The 6,961-nt window shown below is 39.5% G+C and overlaps 1 pseudogene; it reads left to right on the forward strand.

Moving 5' to 3' along the window:
- Positions 1-283: 283 nt before the first annotated feature.
- On the forward strand, positions 284-836 carry LOC140607485 (ATP synthase subunit d, mitochondrial pseudogene; annotated as a pseudogene).
- Positions 837-6,961: the final 6,125 nt, after the last annotated feature.

Consider the following 6,961-nt stretch of genomic DNA (forward strand, 5'->3'; position numbering starts at 1 on the left):
TAAATTTTTTTAGTAAATGCTCTAAAAAAGAGAAGTCAGGGGCCAGTTAGGTGTTGGCTAGAACAAACAGCCAATTATTTTGACAGCCCTGAATTTTTCCAGCTGGGAACTCAAAGAGGGACCAGCTAGTCCCAGGGGTAAGGCTTTTTAGGCTACTAGGACCCTATAGAGGGTTGGTCAAGCCTCTTAGTGCAGATATTCGGGATGAAGTCTTTACACGGCCAGAGTTCTCTACAATTCTCATCTTCAAAGGTGCCTGGCATAGGAGCTTGTGCTTAATAAATAATCACTCATTTCCTATTCAAAATACCAGGTGGACTGTGGGCTGCCAGGGTCGGTGAAGGATATCAAGATGGCTGGGCGAAGACTTGCTCTGAAAACCACTGACTGGGTAGCTTTTGGGGAGATCATACCCCAAAACCAGAAGGCCATTACCAACTCCCTGAAATCCTGGAATGAGATGCTCACCTCCAGGTTGGCTACTCTTCCTGAGAAACCACCTGCTATCGACTGGGCTTACTACAAGGCCAATGTGGCAAAGGCTGACTTGGTAGATGACTTTGAGAAGAAGTTTAATGCCCTGAAGTTTCCTGTGCCAGAGGATAAATACACTGTCTAGTTGGATGCTGAGGAAAAAAGAAGATGTGAAAAGCTGTGCTGAGTTTTTGTCTCTCTCAAAGGCCGGGATTGAAGAATATGAAAAAAAGCTGGAGAAGATGAAGAACATAATTCCATTTGATCAGATGACCATTGAGCACCTGAATAAAGTCTTCCAAGAAACCAGATTAGACAAGAAGTATCCCTATTGGTCTCACAAGCCAATAGAAAATTTATAAACTTGAGTTGGGGAGAAAGCCCTGGCCCTCATATTATAAATGTTGGACATTAAAAATAATGAAATGATTAAAAAAAATACCATAAGATCCTTCATAATTAAAATGTATCCAACCAGAATTTTTTGTTTTTGTTTTTTGTTTTTTACAATTTACAAAGTTTTATTGTAGAAAAAGGAATAGGAAACTTGCTTAACTTGCTTAAAGTCTTAGGAAATTGTTGGCAGGCAATAGACATGCTACAGTTTTTTAAAAATATTTTATTTATTTATTTGACAGACAGAAAGCACAAGCAGGGGTGGACAGCAGATGGAGAGGGAGAAGCTGGCTTCCCGCTGAGCAGGGAGTCTGACAGGAGGGTTCCATTCCAGGATTCTGGGATCATGACCTGAGCCGAAGGCAGATGCTTAACTGACTGACCCACTCAGGTGCCTCTTTGCTGCAGTTTAAAATGGATTTTACTTTTTCATGAACGTATCTCTAAAAACTTGTCATCACTGTCTTTTGTTAAGATGAAGTTGGCAATCTATGAGGCACGAAATACACAGATTTATTTATTTATTTATTTATTTTTTTACACAGATTTAAATTATTCTAGAATTTATACTATATGTTAGCTCTTAGCTTGACCTCCTTCATTTAATCCCAAACAAAGATTTCTCAGCTTCTGAATAGGTCAGGGTACTATATTGATTTAATTATACCTCTAGTACAGCAGATCTCTGCTGGGTCTGGGGAAGAGTATATGTCCTATTTTTGTTTCTCTTTTGCTCATTAGATTTCTATTTTTAAGTGGTACTGAATTGTGAGTTTAACGTAATGTTCACAGAAGCAGTCATGGATGAAATTGTATTCCTCTTTGAGTTTTCAGAGTTTGGCTTTCTACAAAGAACCCTTCCATCCTTCTCATATTTGTTCCTTTCTCCCCACCCCTATTGACTTGGCCTCAGTTCTGTCCTTCATCACCTCTTGCCTGGATCATTCTAACCCTGTTTTAACTGGTCACTCTACTTCTAGTTTTATTCAGTGTCTGCTAGGATAACCTGCATGTGACAGAAGCACACAATTACAGTGGTATAAATAAGATGGAAATTCATCCTTCTTGCACTCAGAATTCTGACTAGCATGGTAGCTCTGGACCAACACCACTGGGGCCCAGGCTCTTATTTTTATTGCTCTGCTATGCCTCATAATCCAAATGCCTCTCTTTCTTATCCACAGTGTACCTTTATTTTATTTTATTTTATTTTAATTTATTTATGATAGTCATACAGAGAGAGAGAGAGGCAGAGACACAGGCAGAGGGAGAAGCAGGCTCCATGCACCAGGAGCCTGACGTGGGATTCGATCCCGGGTCTCCAGGATCGCGCCCTGGGCCAAAGGCAGGCGCCAAACCGCTGCGCCACCCAGGGATCCCCACAGTGTACCTTTAAATGTGTAACCCAGACATTGTACTTCAACTCACATCCCATTGCCCAGAACTTAGTCATAGGGCCCATACTTTGCTATAAGGCAAGCTAGAAAATGCAGTCTTTACTCTGGATAGCCATCTGCCCACTTATAAGTTGGGGTTTCTGTTAATACAGATAAAAAGGAGAAGAATAATCAGATGGTAGAAGCTATATTTGTGGTGAGCACAGCATAATATATAGAGTTGCTGAATCACTATGTTGTACACCTGAAACTAATGCAATATTGTGTGTCACCTATACTACAATAAAAAATTATTCTAAAATAAATAACAAAATCTTATATAGAAAGAAGAATATATAGTGGCACTATCCAATATGGTAGCCACTAGCCAAATGTGGTTATTTACATTTAAATAAATTAACATGAAATGAGAGTAGAAATGCAGTTCCTTGGAAGCACTGGCTACATTTCAAGTTCTTGACAACATAAGTAGCTAGCTGTTAAGGCACTGGGCAGCACAGGAATAGAACACGTCATTGAAAGCTCAATGAAAGCATCATTGAAAGCTCTACTAGATAGAGCTGATATAGACAACCAACCTTCTCATCCATACTACTCCAAACAAAGTTTATCAGCGAGATCTTCCTAAAATATAAAACTGATTACCTCGTTTGTGTGTGTAAAGCTTTTCAATGGGTCTCTATTGCTTGCAGTATAAACTCCAAATCTCTTTGGCTTAGTGCCTCAGTACTTCATTTAATATGAATCATTCTTACCCCTCCACCTCCATCTATGACACTTCTCCACAAATGCCTTTCACTTGTATCATGTGGATTTGCAGGTCTTCCAACATGTATTGCCTTTGCATATGCTGTGCTCTCTTTCCTTTGAATATCAACATCCTTATTGCTTAGCTTACTTACTCTTTCTTATCTAATCACTGGGTACTAAGTCTTAGTGTCATCTACTCTTTAAAATCCCCTTCTCCTACTCAGCTTCAATATCATTAGAGATTTTTATCATGTGCCCTTAAAGAATCACGAACAGTACTCCATCGTGGCACTTAACACAATGATTTAAGATCAATTATTTTTCTTTCCCACCACCTAGAAGTTCTTTGAGGCTAGGGCATCTCATACAATTTTGTGTATTTATTGACTTTCAATAAACGTGTGATAAATAATAATTTACTTGTTATTTTCAAGTCTTTCCCTTTCCATATCTTTTAAAGAAGGTAGATCTCCATGAAGACCCTTTGTTTTGCTCCAGAATGACTGGTGGGGTTGTCAGTGACATAAGCCAAAGAGAAAGAACTTTGCATGAGAAAATGTACAAAAAAAAAAAAAAAAAAAGAGAAAATGTACAGACAGACCTTCCGGGGGTGGAGGGTTTTCCCCACTGGTGTCGGAAAAAATATGTTGGATGCGAAAATGGGGATGTTTAGGAGAAAAAGAAATGGCAGCTCCCCTAGGACGTAGGGCACTGGAGAAACAGAAGTTTAAGAGTGGTACACAATGTAATTCCCTTTTCCAGATTCACAAAAACTTTAATAACAATTGCCATTACCTGTCTGTGCTTTTAGAGAATCATTCAGGTTTATGTTTCTTCCAAGTACAAGAAATTTATACAGCAGGTGCAAGGGCATGTCCAAAAAGGCCCCGTTGCTTTTGGTTTACAAATAAATTAATGACGCTAGGTCTGGACACGCTCCAACAGCAGGTGAAGTTTCAGAGCATCATCATTTGGCATGTGCAAGTTTAGAAATGTTCATGGGTATTCGTACCAGCATATTCTGCTTTTCTCTCTCCAAGAGAAGTCATGTTTCATCCTCATCAGCACTTTCCATTTGTCACGAACAAATAGAATACTGTGATGAGGCATGGAGGGAAAAGGAACCATATGTGGGGTCAGAAAAACCGGGCTCAAATCGTGACTTTCTCACTTACATTTGCAAAATTAAGTAGCTCACAAAGCCGCTGTAGGCTTTCACTGCTTTATAAAATAGATAGGACATTGTCTCCCTCACAGGATGGTCTAAAGGGTAAAATGAGCCAGAATCTGTAAAAGTTCTAGGGTAAAATGAGCCAGAATCTGTAAAAGTTCTAGGACCACTCCTAGAAAGTTAAATCTGCATAACCATTGTACACTCACTTTCCGCGTGGTCCAATCTCTGAAAGAAATCACTGTCCAATAAATATAACTGAACATCTGAGAATAAAAAAGGGATTCTAAACTTTACTTATTAGAAAATATTAGAGTATCCAACTCATACTTTTAGGAAAACTTCTCACGATCTCTTTCCTGTTCATCTCATATCCTACAATTCTCTCAACCTTCTCATTTAGCTAAATCCCTCCCTACCTCACAAAATACCTTTACCAATATTCTGCAGACTAGGGAGTGTTTTTTCCTCACTCAGCTTCATCATGTAAATCAATATAGCGTTTACCTAAGTTCTTTCTTCCTCTTGGATTTCTCTTTCGTCCCTTTGTTTTCTTCATGAAAGTCCAGGAGATGGGCATGAAAGGGATAGGTACTCCTCAAAGGTCAGGTGTCTGTCAATTCAGGCTGCTACAAAATATCATAGACTGGGTAGTTTATAAACAACAAAAAACCTTTTTTCCCCCCAGTTCTGGAGGCTACAAGTCCAAGATCAGAATTGCTAGCACGTTTGAGTTCTGGTGAAAGCTCTCTTCCAGGTTGCAGACTGCTAACTTCTCCCTGTGTCCTCAAATGCTGGATGGGGCCAGGGAACTCCCTCAGGCCTCTTTTAAGAGAGCCTTTATCTCATTCCTGAGGATGTTGGTTAACCTCATCACTCCAAATACCATCACATGGAGCATTAGGATTTCAAAATATCAATTTGGGGGTGGGGGTGGAGGGCACAAATATTCAGACCATTCCCATCAGGGAATGTGGGCAAAAGACTTATTAGGAAAAGACAGCATTCCTCTCTTTGGAAAAGGCTGGGAGCATTTACATTTTAGTAATTGCTTTATTTTGTCATATTGGTAAAGAGACAGATTGAAAGCCAGTCACAAAATAAGATCTGCAACCAGAAGTTCAGCAACCCTCCTGAGCATCTGCTGAAATCACAGTCTTGAGCAGAGTTACTACATTCTGGTTGGGCGACGGCAGCCAGAGGACTGGGTTCCAGGTGCTTCCTAGTATGGTCAGCATGCTATCCAGAAATTCTGTCTCTTTCAGCAAGCCAGGCAGGTGTTCTCCCAAGAGGTTCCTCTGTAGTTGGCATCTGGTCCATCACAAAATCTCTCTTCGAGGCACAGGCCATGCCCATGCAAATGCAGGCCCACCATTTTGCAGAAAGAACTATGTCTCTGACAGAACACGAGAGACTCCTAACTCTGGGAAACGAACTAGGGGTGATGGAAGGAGAGGTGGGCGGGGGGTGGGGGTGACTGGGTGATGGGCACTGAGGGGGGCACTTAATGGGATGAGCACTGGGTGTTACTCAATATGTTGGCAAATTGAACACCAATAAAAAATAAATTTATAAAAAAAAAAGAACTATGTCTCTGAGCTCAACAAAAATGTCACATCCTGTTAATGCAGAAAAACTTCCCATTTTCTTCCCCTCCCATAACACTAATTTCTAAGTCAAATTTAGTACCTCTTTTCTGCAACCATATTTGGGATTTGTCCTCAGAAACAGAGCCAAATGGACACCTCACTAAAAAAAAGGTGTGGCAGGTGTTTACATAATTAATTCAAAGCTGGTTCTTGTGTTTTATTTTTATCTTTTGAGGATTGCTTTTACATTTAGGGAAGAGTTTTACCAACAATGAGGCTGATTTAAATTTGTGATCGTATTGTTTAAATAAGCCACTTTCAGTGAATGCTCCAGCATTTCTGTGGAAGTGACCACTATAGGTCAAGGAATTTTTATTCTATTCATTTAATCTGATTTTTATCTCACTCATTTTTGTTCTTTTGGGTAAATACCACTCATATTGGTGTTTCCAAATCCAGGTGGCCTCTCACCAATTTTCCCCATATTAACCACTTCCCATCTTTGTTCAAGCCATTCTCCCCTTTTAAAAGGCTGTGCCAAGTCATGCCCATCATATCTTTCAAAATCCATCTCCAGACTTCCTTTTCTGCTGTACTCTTTTCCCTAATTAGCCCCACCACATTCTAAATACCCTCTTTTCTCTGTACGTTCTCAAGTCACAGATAGAATATGACCTGGCATCTGTTGATTCATTGTTTTTTTAAACCTTATGTTATTTCATATTATTTTTCAATCTATTTTTATTAGTTATTTCCTTTGTAATCTTTCCCCCTGCCACTCATTTATTAGCCTAGTGGCCAGACAGAACAGATTAGTAAATTTTCAATCCATGCTCATATTTCTCACATGGTATAGAAAAGGATTTTTTTGTTTTTTTGTTTGTTTGTTTTAAAGAGATATACTACTTACAAACCCTAGAGAGAGGCAGTGTGGTGTGCCAAAGGGATCTGAGGCTTTTCTATTAGGCAAAGCTGGATACAAATCCTGGATTTGCCTTTGGCAAGTTTCTAAACTTCCCAGCTTGCTTATCTGTGAAATGAGTAAGATAATGCCTATCTCCTGGAGTTTCTGGGAAAATTAATGAAATAACCATGGAAAGTACCTGCCAGTTGGAAGATGTTCAAGGAAAAGTTGCTAGAATTCTGGTTGAAAGAAATTCCAGCTTTTCAATGCTCCACTGCAT

The sequence above is a fragment of the Canis lupus genome, chromosome 16, assembly GCF_048164855.1.
Source record: "Canis lupus baileyi chromosome 16, mCanLup2.hap1, whole genome shotgun sequence".
In the NCBI taxonomy this organism is placed as follows: Eukaryota; Metazoa; Chordata; class Mammalia; order Carnivora; family Canidae; genus Canis; species Canis lupus.